Consider the following 21,079-nt stretch of genomic DNA (forward strand, 5'->3'; position numbering starts at 1 on the left):
CTACAAGGCCAAAAGTGTCTAACTGGGCCAACTAGCCCCGGTCTCCCCTACACAACGGAGACTGAAATATCGGAGCACAAAAATTGACTTGTTTTATTATAGATTAAAATAGGCTGTTAGTATGACCAAGTCGTTATAAACAGCCGATGAAATTCTAAAAACATTGAATGACTCTAAATGGAATTTCTTAGGGCCTAATTGCCTATTTGATTTTTCTATATCATTTTGTAAAGTCAGAGTATTTTATTGTAGCAAACTGCTAACAACACATTTCTAACAGAGGCGTTACTTTCCAAAGCATAAAAAATATTTGTGTGTGTGTGTGTCGGCCCCGGGGTGGGGGACGTAAGGCGTGCGCGGGAACCTCCCTCTCTGGCAATTGTCAATATTGACAGGTATGTAATGGTCCGGGATAATCGAAGAAGTTGAGTTAGAAAAGGTTTAATGCTACAGTATTTGTCCTCAGAGTCTGTCTCAACATGATTGTGACGGCGTCCATGAATTTCATCATATTGTGCCAGTGAAGACAGCGATAAATAATAGAGGGCGCTGATATGATAATCTTTCTTATAATTTCTCCGGAGTATCACAATAATTTTTTATATATTACAGTGCCTGGACCCTAGTCATATCTGTTGCAATGCCAAACCCCCCCTCCCGCCTTGCACAAGTATCTAGGTGGCAGTCCATTACAAATCCAAGGTCTCACCTCTTGCACAGCGCCATCTACACTCAACAATGTTTATATATGGCGCGTGCAAATGGTGACGCTGAAAAGCCGGAATTTTCATCAAACGTTCTGTACACTGAGTGTCATCTTCCATCAGGTCACTTTTCTTGCTTGTGGTTTTGTTATATATTCTGTTGGTAAACTTTATCGGTGAGTTCAGGATAAGACATATGAAGTGAAGAACACATATGGTATCGACTGTGTTAGTTGTTCACTGTTCTCATCACAATGCAATGTAGCACGAAAATTCTTATGCCTGTGACAACACACCAACCATTTAAACTTCGAAGTATTATGATTTGTATTTAGTGCATACAATAATCTATAAAGTATACAGGACAAATTTGTATTCTTGCCATTTAGAAGTTTAATCCAATAATTTTTTGTTTTTTTTTTCGCCCTCTCTCACCGATTTCGGGGTCCCCAGAGGATCCGATGTCATTCATAAAAATAAAAAAGTGTGGCCTTACGAAATTTAAAATGCACTTTTTCTGTTATAGTTTTCATATCCCAATATCTCAGCTCCATATAACAAAAGTGGTACTATCAGCTTATCAAAGAGGTCTAGTTGGCAATTAATTGATAAATTTAATTGTCTAGCTTATTTATTAATGCCAAACATAATTCTTGTCGCCCTCTGTACTACATATTTTTGCGTAGAATAAAATGATTCAGTTCTAGATATAAAAATTCCCAAATTGATATTGAAGATCATCTTTGGTCTCTGACACCAGTAATGTATCATCTGCGTAAAGTATCACCATAATTTTGATATACACATCAAGCTCATTTTCAAGCTCATCAGTTACGGTCTGTAAACCAACAACATTTTTGTTGGATAGAAAATCCTCTAAATCATTAAGATAGAGAGCAAAGGGCAAGGGAGATAAATTTGCCCCTTGTCTAACTCCATTTTGACAAGGGAAATATTCTGAGAAACGTCCTTTATAAGTAATGTTTGATTTGCATTTATTTTATTATTTTACTCTGTATATTGCTCCAAAAGGAAAATGATTTCCGATTTTTATAATTGGCTAAATAAACTCTTATCTTATCTTATATCTTATCTTATCTTACACATATTCATAATAGACATAATAACCCTTAGGCATTTCCCACTTATTTGGTAACTAAATCATTTTCTCCATAATCCAATTCTCAATATCTTATTGAAGGCGGGTTTAAAATCTACAAAAGCACAATATAACTTATTCTTTTTTAAGAATGATAATTCAATCAAAGAGTACAAAGTAAAGATTATTGGCTGTTGAATAATTAGCTCTAAATCTGCTTTGATTCTCCTTCAATATATCTGTGGGTGAACATATAGAAAGAATTAAACCATGGCATACTGATAAAACCAACGAATATAATAGAAATATTGACTTAGCTTGTATTATTGATACACAGAATGTTATCGAGAGATTGGATCTTGGCAGTGTGGAGAAAAATGAAGTTGATTCAGTTTCTAAAAAGAAAGCTGAAGTATTGTTGAGTTCAGCTAAGAAAACATTTGGATCTTATAGACATAACAACAATAAAACTAAATATACTTTGAAAAAGTATAAAGAATGGTTCGGCAATGAGTGCCATATCACACGTAAGGAGTACTGTAAATGTCATCGTAAATATAAGAAATTTGGATCCACTTTATTTAAACAAGGGGTTCTTGATGCTCAGAAACATAAAACTGTAGTGGATAAATCTTTTACTAATTATAGATACCAATTACAAAATAAGATTAAGAATATGTGAAGTAAAAATCCAAAAGAATATTGGAAATTGTTGAATGTAAAAGAAAAAAGTCCTGTAGTAATGGTGCAGTAGATCTAGGTGTAGATGATTTTTACCCCCGCCAAGGAGGCTATGTTTTCACCCCTGTTTGTTTGTCTGTCTGTCTGTCTGTCTGTTTGTCATCAACATAACTCAAAGAGTTATGGATGAATTTCGATGGAATTATTCATGGTAGGTCAGAAATGGGTTAACTTAGAAGTGATTAGTTTTTGGTGGTGATCTGGATCAATAATCAAAATTTAGAAAATTTAGGGGTGAAATGACATAGGATGGAGACTTTGCTGCCTTGGTGAAGGTCTGCGCACTCTTAGTGCTTTTCTAGTTATGAATATTTCAAGAAGGTTAATGCTAATACTAATGATGATACAGATTTACTTTTTATAGACACTGACCAGACCTTTGATGATAGTTCATATATGAATGAACCTATATCGGTTGATGAAGTTGTAAATACTGTGAAATTACTCAGAAATAATAAGTCACCAGGACCAGACACATTACTAAATAAATACATAAAATCATCTAAACATATTATGGCACCATTATATGTCAAACATTTTAAAGTAGTATTTAATTCTGGAATTGTACCAGATGCATAGTATAATGGACTCCTTAAGCCAATATATAAAAAAAAGGATCAGCTCATGAACCATAAAACTACAGGCCTATTTCCTTGTTAAGTAGTTTAGGCAAGGTGTTCACATCGATTCTGAGCAAAAGGCTAACTACTTACTCAGATAGCACAGATATATTAAAGGAAAATCAAAGCGGATTTAGAGCTAATTATTCAACAGCCGATAATATCTTTACTTTGTACTCTTTGATTGAATTATCATTCTTAAAAAAGAATAAGTTATATTGTGCTTTTGTAGATCCACTTGATTGAATTATCATTCTTAAAAAAGAATAAGTTATATTGTGCTTTTGTAGATCCACTTGGTTTTGGGCTTACCAATCCACTAACACATCCAGTGTTCGGGTCAAACAATCGATTGTCAATGTTAAGTTTGTCAACCTTCAAGACAGCTTTCTTATCCTGTCTCTTAGCTTCCTTTAGGTGCGGAATCAGCATCTTTCTTCGTTTGTTAATTTCCTTAGGAAATTGCTCATTGATTCCGAATCATTTTCCCTTCTGCACTCATTAGGCGGCTTTCCTCACCATTTCCTTGTCCTTAAATGACCCACACTTAGCGATGATTGGCCTATGTTTTCCCCTGTGTATGCTTTTCCATGCGGTGAACAATACAATACAATACAATACAATAAATTTGATTTCATGTCAGTTATAAATTGAATGGAAACATTAGCTTTACAGCTATTCTCCTTTCAAACCTTTCAAATTTTATTTCGTCAATGATTCCCAGAAACTACTATAAACGCACCACTTTCTTATCAGTACTGGTATAGTATATGCTTCAGCCTTGACTAACAACAACACTTTATTTTGAAGTTTTTTTTTTTTAATAAATTTACTGAAATTTCATTATTTTAATATTTTGGATCTTAAGGAAAAAACCTGATCACTGACTTTTTTGTCTTTTCCAGTCCTTCATCTGTCCATCATCATCTGCCACAATGGTACACAATGACTCCAGACTACTACACTGTCCTAGCAGGCACAGGACTATACTGCCACAATGGTACACAATGACTCCAGACTATTGCACTGTACTAGCAGGCACAGGATTATACTGCCACAATGGAACACAATGACTCCAGACTACTACACTGTCCTAGCAGGCACAGGACTATACTGCCACAATGGTACACAATGACTCCAGACTACTACACTGTCCTAGCAGGCACAGGACTATATTGCCACAATGGTACACAATGACTCCAGACTACTACACTGTCCTAGCAGGCATAGGACTATACTGCCACAATGGTACACAATGACTCCAGACTACTACACTGTCCTAGCAGGCACAGGACTATACTGCAACAATGGAACACAATGACTCCAGACTACTACACTGTCCTAGCAGGCACAGGACTATATTGCCACAATGGAACACAATGACTCAAGACTACTACACTGTACTAGGAGACACAGGACTACTGAACTTCACATGTAACAGACAAACAAGATGATGGATGCAGCAATTTTCAAGACCGTCAAATAACAATATGAGTTTCATGAATCAAATTTTCTTACCTTTCTATGTAGGGACATTAGCTTTTTTTGTATTATTTGTTTTACTTTAAATTTACTTACTGGCTTTGTTTGGCAAAGAAGCAGGTTTTGGCACAATCGTTTTACATTTACGGTAATTATTCCTGGTTTTTTGCACTACTTATGGTGATTTTCACCCCGTAACTGCCAAACCTTATTTTTGTTTTATATTAAGTTTACTGTGTGGCTTTGTTTGGTAAAGAGGCAGGTTGCTTTTGAAAAGCAGCCTGATTGGTTTACATTTATGGTAATTATTGTACCACCAGCGTTAGCGCTGGCGGTACACATGGTTTCGGTCTCGTCCGGATCGTTCCGCCGGCTCTGCCGGCTCCGCCGGACGGCTACCGTTACCGCTTCTCCTCCTAGATGGTAAGGGCCCCCGTACCCATCTCTTGGATTTAGGTCACCTATAATCTCAGCTCGTTCCACGTAAAATTTGGGCTTTGCCCGTATTGGGGTCTGGGTGTGGCACTCATTGCAATGCACCCTTGTCCAAAAATGGCAAAATTAAATGCTAATTATCTACCCTACGGAAGGGGTTATGGGAAAAATTTCTACAGACGGCTTTCCAAAAGTCATATGTGTAGATTTCAAATATGCCCTTGGATTTGACCTTTGACCTTTACTTCAAGGTCAAACGGGCCAAAATTTTTAAAAAAATAATATTTTTTATGAAAAAAATTTTTTTTGCCCTGTTATTCAGACACCACACAGACTTAACCAATAATATTATTGGAAAGTGTTACCCTTCAGGTCATCTTTCATCTCCGTGAATTTGGGGTCAATCGGTGCATTTTCACTGGAGTAACGGCCATAAGATGCCGAAACTGAAAACTGTCTCTAATTCGGGAACCGTTAACGCTAGAGACCCATTCTTTTTTGCATTTTGTAGAGAATGTAAAGCCCAACCCTGTAGGTGGTCTCCGTTTTTTTTGTATTCCAAACGGTTTTCGAGTTACGCTATCAAAAAGTACATATTGGTGGTGAAAGCAAAATGTGCAGTACGGTATAGTCAGGTGGCTCAGTCCAAATTTTTTCCAGAATTGTGCAATAGATGATAAAAGCATGAACCTTTCCCCGATGAAAGGTGTTCATCTATTTTGGATCAGGGGGTTGACAAACACCCAATGGTCATTCATCGTGGAAAATTTCATGCTGTTATCATCTTTTGCACAATTCTGGATAAAATTTGGACTGAGCCGCCTGACTACTTTTCACCATGAACTAAACTTTGCATATTTTGCTTCCCTTTCATATCCAAAACTGGCAGAGATAGGTCCATAGTTACTATTGGACTTGAATAGGAAGTCATATACTGGCAATCTAAATGTGACCTTGAAATTGACCTTTGACCTACTTTTCACCATGAACTAACCTTTGCAAATTTTGTTTCCCTTTTATCTCCAAAACTGGCGGTGATAGGTCCATAGTTACTATTGAATTTAAATAGGAAGTCATATACTGGCAATCTAAATGTGACCTTGAAATTGACCGTTGACTTACTTTTCACCATGAACTGAACTTTGCAAATTTTGCATCCCTTTTATCTCCCAAACTGGCAGAGATAGGTCCATAGTTACTATTGAACTTGAATGGGAAGTCATATACTGGCAATCTAAATGTGACCTTGAAATTGACCTTTGACCTACTTTTTACCATGAACTGAACTCTGCAAATTTTGCTGCCCTTTTTTCTCCAAAACTGGCAGAGATAGGTCCATAGTTACTATTGAACTTTAATAGGAAGTCATATACTGGCAATCCAAATGTGACCTTGAAATTGACATTTGACCTACTTTTCACCATGAACTGAACTTTGCAAATTTTGCTGGCCTTTTATCTCCAAAACTGGCAGAGATAGGTCCATAGTTACTATTGAAGTTGAATAGGAAGTCATATACTGGCAATCTAAATGTGACCTTGAAATTGACCTTTGACCTACTTTTCACCATGAACTGAACTTTGCAAATTTTGCTTCCCTTTTATCTCCAAAACTGGCAGAGATAGGTCCATAGTTACTATTGAAGTTGAATAGGAAGCCATACACTGGCAATCTAAATGTGACATTGAAATTGACCTTTGACCTACTTTTCCCCCTGAACTGAACTTTGAAAATTTTGCTTCCCTTTCATATCCAAAACTGGCAGAGATAGGTCCATAGTTACTATTGAACTAGAATAGGAAGTCATACACTGGCAATCTAAATGTGACCTTGAAATTGACCGTTGACCTACTTTTCACCATGAACTGAACTTTGCAAATTTTGCTTCCCTTTTATCTCCCAAACTGGCAGAGATAGGTCCAAAGTTACTTTTGAAGTTGAATAGGAAGTCATATACTGGCAATCTTACTGTGAAATTGACCTTTCACCTACCTTTTGATGAACTTTTGATATATTCTTTTGCATATTTTGAAAATTCTTGTTGATTGCATTTTTACAGCTTGTCAAGCAAAAGACTGGTGGCTGTGTCCCTTATTTTGTGTATGTGGGGGTCTATACGAATGCGCTTGCTCCAGCTGGTGGTACAATATTCGGAGGCGGTATCGCCTCTCTGATCCTCTAGTTCTGTTTTATTTTTGTTTGAATATTTTATCTTTCACATATAGCATTATCAGTGTCTTTTTTAGCCCATGAAACTGAATTACTTGCTATTTTTTCAATATCTGTGTTACTAAGTGTATCTTAGTACTCGCTCTTTGATGTTTTGAACGTTTTCATTGCTGGAAATTGTGGATAGCCTCATGTTTATTAAGTTCAGTATAGCATTGATGACACTTTCTGAGTGGTTAGATTTGCAGTGAATGTACAGTATTACTTTCCTTTTATCCAAGTTGTTTCCTTGTGGATGTTAAATTTGTGGTAATCTTGTTGCCTTTTGAATTTACATAACAATTAATGGAAATTGCTCATTAAATTTAGATGTGAATATCAGGAATTTTAAAACTTATCTACCAATTTTGCCTCTTTAAAAATTATACTTCTCTATTTAAGATACTCAAATTCTATTTACTTTGCCCATTTCATTTATAAGGCTTATACATGTAGCTCCACATAGCAAGCATCACCATTAATTGTACCACCAGCGTTAGCGCTGGCGGTACACATGGTTTCAGTCCCGTCCAGATCATTCCGCCGGCTCCGCTGGACGGCTACCGTTACCGCTTCTCCTCCTAGACGGTAAGGGCCCCCGTACCCATCTCTTGGATTTAGGTCACCTATAATCTCAGCTCGTTCCACGTAAAATTTGGGCTTTGCCCGTATTGGGGTCTGGGTGTGGCACTCATTGCAATGCACCCTTGTCCAAAAATGGCAAAATTAAATGCTAATTATCTACCCTACGGAAGGGGTTATGGGAAAAATTTCTACAGACGGCTTTCCAAAAGTCATATGTGTAGATTTCAAATATGCCCTTGGATTTGACCTTTGACCTTTACTTCAAGGTCAAACGGGCCAAAATTTTCAAAAAAATAATATTTTTTATGAAAAAAAAATTTTTTGCCCTGTTGTTCAGACACCACACAGACTTAATCAATAATATTATTGGAAAGTGTTACCCTTCAGGTCATCTTTCATCTCCGTGAATTTGGGGTCAATTGGTGCATTTTCACTGGAGTAACGGCCATAAGATGCCGAAACTGAAAACTGTCTCTAATTCGGGAACCGTTAATGCTAGAGACCCATTCTTTTTTGCATTTTGTAGAGCATGTAAAGCCCAACACTGTAGGTGGTCTCTGTTTTTTTGTATTCCAAACGGTTTTCGAGTTACGCTATCAAAAAGTACATATTGGTGGTGAAAGCAAAATGTGCAGTACGGTATAGTCAGGTGGCTAAGTCCAAATTTTATCCAGAATTGTGCAATAGATGATAAAAGCATGAAACTTTCCCCGATGAATAACCATTGGGTGTTCATCTATTTTGGATCAGGGGGTTGACAAACACCCAATGGTCATTCATCGTGGAAAATTTCATGCTGTTATCATCTTTTGCACAATTCTGGATAAAATTTGGACTGAGCCGCCTGACTACTTTTCACCATGAACTAAACTTTGCATATTTTGCTTCCCTTTCATATCCAAAACTGGCAGAGATAGGTCCATAGTTACTATTGGACTTGAATAGGAAGTCATATACTGGCAATCTAAATGTGACCTTGAAATTGACCTTTGACCTACTTTTCACCATGAACTAACCTTTGCAAATTTTGTTTCCCTTTTATCTCCCAAACTGGCAGAGATAGGTCCATAGTTACTATTGAACTTGAATGGGAAGTCATATACTGGCAATCTAAATATGACCTTGAAATTGACCTTTGACCTACTTTTCACCATGAACTGAACTCTGCAAATTTTGCATCCCTTTTATCTCCAAAACTGGCAGAGATAGGTCCATAGTTACTATTGAACTTTAATAGGAAGTCATATACTGGCAATCCAAATGTGACCTTGAAATTGACATTTGACCTACTTTTCTCCATGAACTGAACTTTGCAAATTTTGCTGCCCTTTTATCTCCATAACTGGCAGAGATAGGTCCATAGTTACTATTGAACTTTAATAGGAAGTCATATACTGGCAATCCAAATGTGACCTTGAAATTGACCTTTGACCTACTTTTCACCATGAACTGAACTTTGCAAATTTTGCTTCCCTTTTATCTCCAAAACTGGCAGAGATAGGTCCATAGTTTCTATTGAACTTGAATAGGAAGTCATACACTGGCAATCTAAATGTGACCTTGAAATTGACCTTTGACCTACTTTTCACTTTGAACTGAACTTTCCAAATTTTGCTTCCCTTTTATCTCCAAAACTGGCAGAGATAGGTCCATAGTTACTATTGAACTTGAATAGGAAGTCATATACTGGCAATCTAAATGTGACCTTGAAATTGACCTTTGACCTACTTTTCACCATGAACTGAACTTTGCAAATTTTGCTTCCCTTTTATCTCCAAAACTGGCAGAGATAGGTCCATAGTTACTATTGAAGTTGAATAGGAAGCCATACACTGGCAATCTAAATGTGACATTGAAATTGACCTTTGACCTACTTTTCACCATGAACTGAACTTTGAAAATTTTGCTTCCCTTTCATATCCAAAACTGGCCGAGATAGGTACATAGTTACTATTGAACTAGAATAGGAAGTCATACACTGGCAATCTAAATGTGACCTTGAAATTGACCGTTGACTTACTTTTCACCATGAACTGAACTTTGCAAATTTTGCTTCCCTTTTATCTCCCAAACTGGCAGAGATAGGTCCAAAGTTACTTTTGAAGTTGAATAGGAAGTCATATACTGGCAATCTTACTGTGAAATTGACCTTTCACCTACCTTTTGATGATTTTTTGATATATTTTTTTGCATATTTTTTGCAAATTCTTGTTGATTGCATTTTTACAGCTTGTCAAGCAAAAGACTGGTGGCTGTGTCCCTTATTTTGTGTATGTGGGGGTCTATACGAATGCGCTTGCTCCAGCTGGTGGTACAATATTCGGATGTCGGGTCCGACATAAAGATCATACGAAGTAATATGACGTAATATGTTATAGTGCAATAGCTTTTGAGTAATGCGGCGGTCTCTATGTATGACGCCGAAGTAAAGAAATTAATTATACAATTAAAGGTAATTATGTTTGGCGTACATCTCATACTAGTGCAGCACTGGATCCATGTAAAGATAACAAAATAGTATTTAAAGTAAGTGATGAGAATTGAACGGGGAGTTATATTGGAGTCATGTAGAAGGAAGCAGCGGAGGAGGAGATTGGAAGCGACGGAGCACGGAGCTGATGAGTTAAGAGTTGGAGGCTTCACTTAGAATATGTAGTTACCTAGCGTCAACGAATAAATAATTTAACTGGTCATTATGTGGACTTGGGTTTTCTTTGCGCGACCTTACGTAAATCTGACACGAACCGTGGAATTTTGAATCGCGTTATCCACTGAGTAAGTCTAAAACGTAATGTCCTATTTCGAGCCCACGCTTGAATTAAGCGTTCAAAATTATATAAGTTTAGGACATTCATCATAGGCATATGTAAAAGGTTCATTACACGGAGGCGGTATCGCCTCTCTGATCCTCTAGTTAGGTTGTGGTCTTCAGAAGTGCATTTTAATTAATTAAAATTATTTTTACACTTGATTCTTCATATTTGGATTTAATGTCTTATAAATGACAAGTATTTTTTTTAATGTGATTTGTGTCATTTATTTTTTCTTTATACATGTAGCACTGGGAAGTTTTTTCACAAAAACTTTTTTCTTTGGTGTTTCTCAGCAGTTCCAGTACTATCATGTCTGGCTGCCTGATCTTTGATGTGCCTTCCCAGTTTTTTGTTATTTATTTTTCTTTTAGTTTTACTGCTTGTTAACCTCTCATTGGTGGAAACTTTTCAGCCTCTTGCAATGTGCTGTGAAACCTATAGGTTATAAGTTATATAACTTTGCCTAGTTTTTCTGAAATAGAGAAACAGCTCATGAACACATGAAGTCTTCATGTCAAAGAGTAAGTTACATGATGTTCTTGACCCCTTCCAGTCACTTAATTCTTCAGCCCTTTCTGACCTTTTATCTTGTAGTCAAACCTATTTGTTAACTTTTAATTATCAATTTTATCATTTGAGGGATAAAAGCTGTTGTCGAATTTCCTATTTCTGTATTACTCTGACAGTCTTATTACAATCTTAATATAGATTGGTTAGGAACTGAACACTTGCATGCATTAATATCATACCAGCTACATGCATGTTAGGGTGATATTGATTGAACAAAAGCATGTGAATATCTTCTTTTAAAAAGTTGGTGTATCTTGGCAAATTGACACCATGCTGGGTGGCCCTTCCCCCTGAGGGCAGTTCCCCTGTCCACCACTTTAGCCTTTAAAAAGTTATTTGTCAAGATTATTCTAACAGTGCATGGCCTTGGCTGTTCAAAATAAAGAGTAAAATACAAAGATACTCTGCCCTGAGAGATGGGACTCCCATACTGGTGAACCTTGACAGGTTCACACCTCTCTTGGGGTTCCGTCCCCCAAGGGAAGCTCACTAATTTAGCTTTTAATAGGTTTTCTTTGAGAATTACTCTTACTGTGGCCTTGGCCGTTCAAAATAAAACATGGAATGTAAAGAAACCCTTGAATACCCATCTATCTTTTAGGATGGAATAAAATCTACCATATTTTCATGTCTTTAACTTAAGTTCCACTCAGAGGTGGAGTTTTTGTGCAGGAAAATATCTGGCTGGAGAGCTGGAAGGTGTACTCTGTGAGGAATTGATAAAGGTGTAAAAATACCTAAACATGTGGAACTTTCATTTTCTTTTTCAGTTTAAAAGCAAGTTATTTTCATCTTATGTCATCATTTTCTCATTTTGATATAAAAAAAGATTATACTGTTTGTGGCTTTCACTCTATGGTGGAAGCTGTGGGCAGCAGCACCTCTGTCCTCAGAGAAGGGACACCCAAATTATTGTGTATTGCAAGGTTGACACCATGATGGGTGACCCTGCCCCCTAGGACAGTCCCCTTACCAAACACCTCCAGCTTTCAGATTATCTGAAAATAAATTTTCCTTCATTATATCAGTATTATCATTTCTTTTTCAGACTGGTTCCTTGCAACACAATAAATGAAATGACTAGAAAGGTATATAATGATGGGCTTGTGTGGGACATCTTTTCTTCCAGGTATGCCTGTCTCTACAGTCTATTACTCTGCTGTTAGTAAATTTCATATGAAACAATACTGTCCCAATCACAGCGATATTTTTTTTTTAAATTTCAGTTTTTATCATAAGACTTTGGAAATAATTTCTCTTTCCTTAACTGTTGCACAACTTGTGTATTGGGCTGTGTTAAAGGTTGTACAATCTTAAATCTCTGCCTTGTGGAAGGAGGGACTCCTTGGTGTACTTAGTTTTTTTTCACCCATTTTTTTTTTCCTCTGGTGGTTTTTCTCTGAATTGTTTTCCTGTTACTGACAACAGTGTGAGGTGTTGCCTTTTGAGTGACAGATTTGTGTTCAAAATGATTACAGTTGAAAATGGAATTGATATGTGCATTTATTAGTTTTTCTGATTATTTTTTTCTCTTTGAATCTTCTTTTATAAAGTTATTTTCTTTTATGTATGAAGCAAGCATGACATCGATTTAGTTACATTTTTTAACGATTACACTTGTACTGGCCAATTTACATTGTATGGGCCTGGCATGTATGTATTCTTCTCCAAATCGTCCAGTGTGTTAAAACTTGGACATCTACAACTGTGGTCCCTAATTAACTGCAGCATTATCTTTACAAGTTAAGGTATGTATTAGCTAGTATGTGTATGTGCACGTTTCATGAGTGCATTAAAGGAGTACATAATAATAATAATGTACAGACATTTCTGTCAGGGCTCTGTATTCAGCGCTGTTAACATCTGGCACACTTTTTGTAATAAAACTTCCTGCCATGACAGTAACCAAGAGTTGGGTTTGTTTTTGTTTCAGTAAAAGCAGAGAATGACATAAAGTGGTCATTTCTTTTTTAGTTGAGTGATGTAGAGGTTTTAAATTAAAACCCCATGAAGGAAATTTTCTACTTTAAGGGACAGTTCATAAAAATAAAAACATTATTTGAAAGTCACATATGGATATAGTTATAAATGAAAAAAAAAAGTTTGGATGAAAGTCAAAGTTTTTGAAATATAATCAAAATCCATTTATGGTGTACAGGCCAAATTATTAGGCCCATATTCGAGGATATATTATTTAGTCATTCCAACAACTCTATCACAGAATTCACTGGCAAGGATTCATACAGACACATAAGAACAATTGGCTTTCAAGGACCTTTAAGGCTCTAATTCAAGTATTTTTCAGGGGTTTTTAGGTAATAGCCCAGGCAAGTTATACACTAATACATGTACTGTACAGTTATTCTAAAGTGTACATGCCAAAGGAAAAAATTATTTCTATTCAAGCCTAGAAGAAATTAATAGAGTTTTCAATAGAATATCTCTAAAAAAATTTCTAACTACATTTATTGCATGCTCACACACATACACACTGAAATTAATAATAATAAATTGCAATATTTGTAATAGGTAAACTTAAACAGCACCATTTACAATCAATCTTTACCTTAAACTGCACTATTTATACTTAATTCATGACAGTATTGATAAACAAAGTTTATCTGGAATTGAATTTTGGGCAAAGTTGCACACCCATCATTCAATTAAAAACCCAATTTGAATCAAGGCCTGAAAATGTTAGAAAACACATGCAAGTCAGGGCACCACAAATTGTGGTGTACCCACTATCATGCCCTAATCATTGAAGGTTCTGTTTCATTTAATGTACAATTATTATAAATTTTAAAAGATGAGTTTTACAGATGATCTTCATCTTCCCATTATATAGTAATTACATTTACTTGATCTTTTCCATATGAAAGTTGTGATTTTTACAAATATTGTATTCAGTATTTTCCAAGTCATAATTTTAAAAAATCAGATCATTCCTATGGGATGGTACAATCAAAATTATAAACATATACTTTTATATAGTTATATTCTATGCAGTAAAAGCACCACAAATGCTATAAAGAATAAGTATTGTACTTATGAAATGATGTATCTGAATGTTTGATAATTTTTGCCCATCAAAAAGATTGAGTGTTTACTATATGTTCTTTATTTTTGTGAAACAACTGTAATTTCCTTTTAAAGGCCGGCACAAATTAACTTAGAAGTGATGCATTTGCAGGTGTGTGTGTGTGTGTGTGTGTGTGTGTGTGTTTTTGAGAGAGAGAGAGAGAGAGATGAATCATATGTAAACAGCGACTAAAGGAGAGAAAGAGAAAGAGAGAGAGAAATTAATCATATGTAAGAAACGACTGATTCATGAAGGACCTCGATCCACAGAATAAGGACCTGTAGATTAATTTCTGGTACATGAAGTGCAGGTCCTCTGGACCTTCAGCACCTTCAAAGTTTTCCCCATGTTTAAATTTGCAATACACAAATGGAAAATAAAGGTATGATAACAAAACACCGATGCTAGCTGCCATATCCTCAAGAGCATTAAGATTGGTTCACCCTAACCAGACTAAAAACCAAAGTTTTGCTTGCAAAAACAATTCCGTAATGGTCAAAACCAACAGTCCCTTAAATGATTATTTGCCTATCACTTACTGACAAGACATACAAACACAAATATATTATCCATCTGTGTTATATTGCCATTTTTATGACACTATTCCACCCAAAATGCCAAACCAATGGCGCAATAAAACTTATTTTGGGTTAATGTTTTTTTTTCTCAAAATTGATACAATACATTTGCACACACCCCCACACCCCGCAGGCAAAAAGTAAACATGTTTAAAGCCAAATTTAAGATTCGTATATTTTAAAACATGCCTATGGTTAGTTTACAATGTTGTACCTTTCACAACTTCTACATGTAGTACCAATTTTGCTACTCGCCAGTAACTAAGAGAACATTCTGTGAAATCGATGCACGGATATTCCTTTGGTGTATAAAATGTTACATAATTATATACTATATCGTCTCGTTAAGTTTATTAGTATAAAACTCGAAAGGCCATTGTATAACACCTCTACATCTTAGCGGTCTCTAACATTAATATGTGTAGTCATACATGTAATGTATTTTTTACCAAGATATTCAGTCTAATGAGCCTGGAAAATGTGGATTTCTTTTCAGATAAAAAGTCATTTCTTCATACTTGTGAACTCCTGAATGTTTAATCTTGCATATAAGTCCAATTTAAAGTCATAATAACTCTTCGTTTTGGCCAAAAATTGAATTTTCCTGGCTTAAACAGCAATTTTCCCGTTCTACCAATGGTCAACGACCCCATTCCTGTATTCAAAGTTAGTCCAGGGTTTTTTTCCTAAATGCTTGGTTTTTTGTTAAAATCTCTTAAGAGATTTTAACTGACGGAGCCCTCTCTGACATTGCATAAGTCACGTGATATCGAGCGGGGTTTTCTGATGACCTACTTTAAACCGCGGGAAAAGCAGACAACAACAACACTTTATTACAATAAAATAAGATTCATACGATATAATCGTCTTACTGCTCAGAATGCATTTATATCTACAACGTGTGCAGTTCTGGGCTTTTCATTATCCGACACACTGTACAAAAACTCGCAACTTACGTTTGAGGATTGTGTCATGCGCCTGCTATATCTTATCCCGCCACATGTTATTTTGGTCTCGAATGCACGCGAGAATCCGCGTGATGCGCCAACATCCTTGGCAACGGATGCCTTGACGACCGGGAAGAAAGGCACCGAAAGCCCTATTGACAAGCACAGTTTTTAGTTTTACTACAATAACAGCCGTTTTAGTGGTGAAATGCAATATAATATATTTCCATGTGTTGTTTAGAATGTATTACTTGCGGAATTTTGAATCTCAAAGGAAGAGTTATTATTGCTTTAACATGGTTCGATCAGGGCTTTTCCCAGGGTTTGGGGTGCAGGGTCCACTTATTGTAAATCTGAAATTTGATAACAGATACACATGAAGTTTAACCAAGTCTTTAAAAAATACTGTGAGCTGGAGGTGGGGGGTAGGGGGGGGGCACAGTGTTATATTATCTTATTAAAATATTCAAAATTTTTAATGTTTGAATAAATTTCATTAAAAATGGAAGAATATTCATTGTATTATAGTTTACTTGTATAAATGTCACAAATTTTAAAGTTTTTAAATTGATATTGCTTTCTTCAATTTGCTTTCTTTAGGGGTAACATGTGTTTGATTTTTTTAACATACAGTATGAATTAAATAAAATCAGTCATTAAAAAAATTCCCCCTTTTTATTTAAATTCTCATATTTTTATTACATCAATACCACACTGGTATATGATAGCATTGCTTATTTATCAAATTCCAGCACTAAGTTTTGAACTGTAAATAACACAGGTGGTGCTAGAGTTATAAAATAAAACAAATAAAACAAAATTTTAGGCTATGCAAATAAACAACATTTCAACAAGATCTTCAGTCCCAAAGTTTGAATTTCCAACTTCATATGGTTGTGAGGAGATAGCGTGCAACACATTTGATTGACAGGCAGTATGCCTTGACAACAAACTAGATACATCCAGTCCAATCTGGCTGTTGTACCCAGTACTTGTGTAGTTTCTGTTTAAGGAATGGTCTTTGTTACTAGAGCACTTAAATTTTTAAGCAAATAAATATTCAGTATTCAGCCTGTTATGTGGATAAATTTTGTTTTGTGAAGTTCTGGAAGGTGTTCACTTCCATAATTTGGTAGTAAGTTTGCTTAGACTTCGTTTTAGGACCACATGTTTTGTACCAAATGTAGGCCACTCTTTTCAATGCAATCCAGGAAGAGACAAAAAGACATTAGCATGCAACAAAAATTTCTTTTTCAAGATTTTTGTTCTTAAGTTCTAATAAAACATAACCTGTTCGTCGGACAGCCCACCCTGCAAATTCAATAGTCCGAACTGAATTTTTACTTGTGGAGCCCTGCTTTGGTGTCATCATACACTTTATTTGACTGTCTGATACCTTCCTGTGTTCTTTTCTTACGTGCTGGGACATCACATACATTATTAGCACCAAAATACTTACAGAGGGTAGACTGCGACAGGGGTAATCCTGACTGCGATTTAGGCGCAATCTTGTATAATCCACGTGCGTCGTGACGTCATTCTATTAATTTTTTATGAGAAAGACATCCTACAATTATAATTACAGATTATAGAAGAAGCAAAACTTAAACTGTGTAATTAGACGAGATTGTGTGAATTTGAATGACCACACATCGTTCGTCACTTGTCTCAGAAACAAGCATATAAATGCTGCGTTTGATACTTCGTATCAGATGTTTCATAACACGGGTCTTTGCATTAGGCATGCAGGGAACACATTGAATAACCATGTACTTTCGGTTTTCGTTCATTTTTTGAAAGTGTCGATTTCTTGAAGGGCTAGCCTCATTGTTTTCGTTTTATTTCAGCCAAATCTGCTTAATATGAACGTGCATATTGACACACAATTATTTTAGAGGCCAGAAAATGGCCAGACCGACGGACTGGCAACTTTTGGAAAGTGACCGCCCGGGTGACAATTGAGCCGTCCTTATTTCCTACCCTGAGTCCTTATTTCCTACCCTGCCTTAGGGTTGAAAAAAAAAGTGTTGATCGCTATTGATATTTAGCAACAGTTGCCATGGAAATAATGGATGAATTATAGAAAATAATATCTTGTCAGATTTTTCTTGGCATACTGTAACTTTCCAGAAAATTTCAAATGGATATTTTACTCTATTCAAAAGTTATGCCAATTTTGCTTTATTTATTGGGCAATGAGGTGGCACTTTTGGCTTCCACTGTTACATATATGCTTGGATACCAGGCTTTTTCAAAATTTTGTGGGCGACTAGCATTCTTTTAAATTTAATAACTTTTGATTGGCTTGCTTGATTTCCAAAAAATAAAATGTTTTGGAAAGCTCATGAATTTTTCTATCACATAAGACCCTTTTGGCTGATATTTATCTTACTATCAAAGTTGACCTGACCTCTCTGGTGGAATGAAGCAAGGCAAGATCTAGATCATCAATATGCCCTACAAATAACTGTTAAAGGGATAACAACTGGTTGTTTTGGCAAAGAAAGTATATACCTGGGGAAAACAATGATTTCCCCAGAATCCCATACCCATACTAACAAATGTTTAATTAATCCATTCCAACATTCAAAGCTAGTCCATTTTTTTTCTAAAAAGTTTTTTTCTGGTAATAATCTGTAAAGTGATTCTTACGGAGGCATAAACAGCCACCTGGTTTGTTGGCAAGCATTGTAAAGTCTGCTACTGAAGAAAATGTGGTGCTTCATTACATATGTTCATATTATTTCAAGGTTGAATAAAATTTTATATATAAATGCCAAAATAAGATGTTGTAATGATCTACATACTGTATGTTCTTGCAGAGTTTTGGAGAATGGATGAAAGTGAACATGTTGGCTTTAAATGATAGTATGACTTAGTTGATATGGTTTACATCAATGTTCAAGGCAAATAGGAAAAATGCAGCAAATGCCAACATTGCATAGGAGATGTTCTTATAAAACCATCTAGTTCTGTAAAAGAATGCCAAAATATGATGTTGTAATGATCTGCACATTGCTTTATGAAATAGTTTTTTTTTTTGATGTGATTTTCTTCTTTTACTTTCAGGGACTCCCGGCTACTGAATTTCCAGGAAATAGGATATATGCTCCATGAAAGATCTAGGGTTCAGATCCAGACTGCCATGATGCTGTCAGACTTGGTTGTCCAGCCATGTAGCTGGCAGATTGGGTTGTCCTGCTATTCTGATGTCAGTCTCCATTGTCCTGACATGTTCTGGCAGTCTCGGTTGTCCAGTCATGACGCTGGCAGACTTGGTTGTCCTGTCAGAGTTCTCGCAGATTCGACTGTCCTGTCATTCTGATGGCAGTCTCGGCTGTCCTGCCATGAAACTGGCAGTCTACGTGGTCCTGCCATGTTCTGGCAGTCTCGGTTGTCCTGCCATGCTCTGGCAGTCTCAGTTGTCTTGCCATGTAGCTGGCAGACATTGGTTGTCCTGCCAGAGTTCTCGCAGATTCGGCTGTCCTGTCATTCTGATGGCAGGTTCGGCTGTCCTGCCATGAAACTGGCAGTCTACGTGGTCCTGCCATGCTCTTGCAGTCTCAGTTGTCTTGCCATGTAGCTGGCAGACATTGGTTGTCCTGCCAGAGTTCTCGCAGATTCGGCTGTCCTGTCATTCTGATGGCAGGTTCGGCTGTCCTGCCATGAAACTGGCAGTCTACGTGGTCCTGCCATGTAGCTGGCAGACATTGGTTGTCCTGCCAGCGTTTTCGCAGATTCAGCTGTCCTGTCATTCTGATGGCAGGTTCGGCTGTCCTGCCATGAAACTGGCAGTCTATGTGGTCCTGCCATGTTCTGGCAGTCTCGGTTGTCCTGCCATGCTCTTGCAGTCTCAGTTGTCCTGCCATGTAGCTGGCAGACATTGGTTGTCCTGCCAGAGTTCTCGCAGATTCGGCTGTCCTGTCATTCTGATGGCAGGTTCGGCTGTCCTGCCATGAAACTGGCAGTCTACGTGGTCCTGCCATGTTCTGGCAGTCTCGGTTGTCCTGCCATGCTCTTGCAGTCTCAGTTGTCTTGCCATGTAGCTGGCAGACATTGGTTGTCCTGCCAGAGTTCTCGCAGATTCGGCTGTCCTGTCATTCTGATGGCAGGTTCGGCTGTCCTGCCATGAAACTGGCAGTCGACGTGGTCCTGCCATGTTCTGGCAGTCTCGGTTGTCCTGCCATGTTCTGGCAGTCTCAGTTGTCTTGCCATGTAGCTGGCAGACATTGGTTGTCCTGCCAGAGTTCTCGCAGATTCGGCTGTCCTGTCATTCTGATGGCAGGTTCGGCTGTCCTGCCATGAAACTGGCAGTCTACGTGGTCCTGCCATGTTCTGGCAGTCTCGGTTGTCCTGCCATGTTCTGGCAGTCTCAGTTGTCTTGCCATGTAGCTGGCAGACATTGGTTGTCCTGCCAGAGTTCTCTCAGATTTGGCTGTCCTGTCATTCTGATGGCAGGTTCGGCTGTCCTGCCATGAAACTGGCAGTCTACGTGGTCCTGCCATGTTCTGGCAGTCTCGGTTGTCCTGCCATGTTCTGGCAGTCTCGATTGTCCTGCCATCATTTTGGCAGACTTGGCTCTCCTTCCAAAAAGCTGCAGTGTTGGTTGCCTTTCCATTTTCTGGCAGTTTCAATTGTCTTCCCGTGCTTTGACAGACTTGATTGACCTGTCAAGGTGCTGGCAGAATTGGTTGTCCATTCATGATGCTGGTAAGCTTGTTTGTTCTGCCATGATACTGGCAGTCTCAGTTGTCCTGCCATGTTATTGGCAGTTAAGGTCATCCTGCCATGATGCTGGCAGTCCTGGTTGTCCCTTCATGACATTGGAAGTTATGGTAGTCTTGCCATGACATTGGCAGTCATTGTCTTCCTGCCATGACATTGGCAGTCCCGGTTGTCCTGCCATGACAGTGGCAGTCTCGGTTGTCCTGCCATGACATTGGCAGTCTCGGTTGTCCTGCCATGACATTGGCAGTCTCGGTTGTCCTGCCATGACATTGGCAGTCCCGGTTGTCCTGCCATGACATTGGCAGTCTCGGTTGTCCTGCCATGACAATGGCAGTCCCGATTGTCCTGCCATGACATTGGCAGTCTCAGTTGTCCTGCCATGACATTGGCAGTCTCGGTTGTCCTGCCATGACATTGGCAGTCTAGGTCGTCCTGCCATGACATTGGCAGTCCCGGTCGTCCTGCCATGACATTGGCAGTCCCAGTC

General features: G+C 37.5%; 1 long non-coding RNA gene across 1 annotated transcript; it reads left to right on the top strand.

Annotated features, from left to right (window-relative positions):
- Positions 1–731: 731 nt before the first annotated feature.
- LOC147760710 (uncharacterized) lies at positions 732–10,567 on the top strand. The gene is made up of 2 exons (XR_015335535.1): positions 732–880; positions 4,070–10,567. It is a non-coding gene; the product is annotated as an uncharacterized LOC147760710 (long non-coding RNA).
- The last annotated feature ends 10,512 nt before the right edge of the window (positions 10,568–21,079 follow it).

The sequence above is a fragment of the Lingula anatina genome, chromosome 7 (genome assembly GCF_051362555.1).
Source record: "Lingula anatina isolate TDL-2025a chromosome 7, LinAna3.0, whole genome shotgun sequence".
Classification (NCBI taxonomy): Eukaryota; Metazoa; Brachiopoda; class Lingulata; order Lingulida; family Lingulidae; genus Lingula; species Lingula anatina.